At 35.4% G+C, this 3,024-nt stretch overlaps 1 pseudogene; it reads left to right on the forward strand.

Moving 5' to 3' along the window:
• Nucleotides 1-455: 455 nt before the first annotated feature.
• On the forward strand, nucleotides 456-2,766 carry LOC107577645 (sialic acid-binding Ig-like lectin 5; annotated as a pseudogene).
• The last annotated feature ends 258 nt before the right edge of the window (nucleotides 2,767-3,024 follow it).

A 3,024-nucleotide genomic window follows, 5' to 3' on the forward strand; every position in this document is an offset into this window, starting at 1 on the left:
ATCTAATGACCATACTTCTAATATGTTTTTACTTAGTTTAAATAATCTATATTTCTGTTATAATGTTTTTTGGAAAATTATTTTAGTGCTAACAATACTGGTGTCTGTATTAGTCTAGTTTTGCTGTTGATGGGAGGGGTATCAAGTACACATATCTCTACGGTAATGATAATAATGATAAGTCATTTCTGAAACTTGAGAAAATCAGTCAGATCAAATAAAAAGCACCAAACGGATTGAAAGAAAAAATTGTCACATCAGGTCTTTTGAGCTCTTCAAATATTAGGTAAGTGACCATTTTAACAATTCTGGAAATACAAATGTAATTGTTGAGTCTTTTTTCATTACTAATAATGTCAAATAAGAATGACCCCTCACTATATGTGTGTATTTTTTTTATTATTGACATAGTTGTGTTATAGTATCAACAGACATCATTTCCAGAGGCCGTATTTCTGTCTCATTACATTAGTCTGAGATAATGCAAACATTGCTGTTCATCTTGACCATCGTTCAAATGACAGACTGTTTTGGTGAGTGTTAACTTCTGTAGTGTAATTTCACCATATGATTACTCTGATTTATAGAGAACAATTACTATGTAGTTTATGGGTCATTCTTGAGATAAACATGAGAATGTTTGGTGACAAACATGACTTTTTAGTCATGAAAACAAATATTCAACAATCATCATATAAAAGGCATCACTCTATAATATAACCTATTTTTAAGTCACACTATTTTATTTTCTATGACATTTATTACTTACGTTGTTTTTCCAGGTTAATAAATATTACTTTCAATATTACTGAAAACAAAATAATCAATTAATAATGTAAAAATAATATGTGTCCCTTTGATCTGAGTCATTGATATTAGGGTATTATGGAAAAATACAGTTGGCTACCGTTTACCGTTTCTCATTTCAGACCCTGATGATCTGACTGGTGTCTATTCCATCAAAGTAGAAGAAAGCTTCACTGGAGAGGCTGGTTTGTGCATCAGAGTATACTGTTTTTTCACTGTCCCTCAAAGTGTCTCAGATCCCATTAGGAGAACCTGGTTCAAAGGAGATCCTCAAAACCCAGCTGTTGAACTTCCTTGTGTTGACATGAGTAATAATTATTTGAGCAATGACCATTTGAAAGAATGCAGCTTTCTGCTAAAAAACTTGGTTCAGAGCGAATCTGATGGTGAATACAGATTGAAACTGGAATAGGAACAAGGGGAAGTGTTAATCTTTCCTTGGACAGTAAACATTACTGTAAAAGGTTGGTTGTGTGTTTGTTCATATGCTTTTTGTTAACAGAAATCACACAAATCTATTCCATGGGCTGTCCAAATACTCAATTCAAATTGGCTGGAATGTGTTTCAGTTCAATTTACCATATTGCGCTACTTTATTTTACTTCCGAATTCTGAATTTACTTCCTGTAGATAAAATAACTAATGGAAATTAACCATGTTAAATTTTGTGCTGCAAACATCAACAGAAGCTTTAACTTGTCCATGTGACATGGAATAAGCAAGATAATCCTATGTGTGCATAAAACTTTTTAAAATGATAGAATAATAGAATTGTTAATTCTAGAAATTCAGATTTCAATAAATCATCGTTTTAAGAACTCACCCAGAAGCCAACAATAAACGTCCCACCACTCACAGAAGGAGATAAAGCCGAGATATCCTGCAAAGTTCCAGGGGATTGCATAAATCCCACAACAAATATTGTATGGGAAGGGATTAAGCCAGATGGAGCTGAAAGGACAATATTTAGTGTGATTGGCTGGGATAAGGAGTTTTCAACATTGACTTTCCATCACAATACTAACCTCGCGTGCACAGTCATTTTTCAAGGAAACATCCAGACTGAGAACTGTCATCCTCAAAATAAGACGTATGTATCATTTCACTCACACACAGTATAACACATCACAAGATTGTTGTGGACAAAACTGCCCTAATAGCAATTATAATTAGCATTATAATTAATGCTAATATTATTAATCATAATTGCCATTAATTTCATTTCAGATGCCCCAACAATCCTGAACAGCTCCCGTTGTTTCATGTGGGGTGATGAACTGAGCTGCATGTGTGTCAGCAGTTGTGTGCCGTTACCCCAGATATACTGGCCAATACCGGATGGTGCTAGACTAGTGAATTACAGTGCTGTTTCAGCAGAGAACATTATAAGCATCTTCACCGTTTCCATTGCTAGTTTTGGGAACCTCAATGCTACCATTTGTGTCAGTGAAAATCTCATAGGGCTGGCAATAATGGAAATCGAAGTGCACAGGCATTCTGAAAAACCCAAAGGTAGACACGACGCAATTATGTGTTTTACAAGAATTTTACATTTCTGCCATAGTGCTCATATGTCAAACATCTGTATGACTTCATTATCGGTCTTGGAATGGCTTCTTTTACCAAACGTTTCTTTATTCTTTTCTTATTTTTGTCTCTGAGTAAGTTGGAGTTTTTCCACCCCATGGATATTCTTTACCCTTTCAGTTGTTTTAAATGTCATCTTTGCTTCCTGTTTGACTGTCGTCCTACGGTAAGAACTTCATAAACTCAAGAAATGGATATTGGCTGACAGTTTCTAAGTGTTAAAAGTTTGTGATTAGTCAGCGATTCCACATATTTGACCATTATTATTTTCACAGGAGAGCAAAACATACGAAACCAAAAGATGACGACCATGTCTACATGACTGCAAGGAAGAGACAGGAATCCGTGTACGAGACTATCAAAATGTCTTGAACTGTTCAACACAAGCTGCTGAAATAAAGCTTTTTATAACACATACTTAGGTCTTTATTTTCTGCTCGTGGTAAAGGCATACTCCACGCAAAAATCATAATTTTCTCATCGTTTACTCACCCTCATGCCGTCCCAGATGACTTTCTTCAGATGAACACGAACGGTTTGCAGATTTTGCACATAAAATGCCTGCACGTTGTGAAGCATGGCGTACTCGTGCGAAAAGTGATGGACGTTTGGAGCCACATGACATGCAGG

This window comes from Sinocyclocheilus grahami, unplaced genomic scaffold, assembly GCF_001515645.1.
Source record: "Sinocyclocheilus grahami isolate Dianchi unplaced genomic scaffold, SAMN03320097.WGS_v1.1 scaffold6733.1, whole genome shotgun sequence".
Classification (NCBI taxonomy): Eukaryota; Metazoa; Chordata; class Actinopteri; order Cypriniformes; family Cyprinidae; genus Sinocyclocheilus; species Sinocyclocheilus grahami.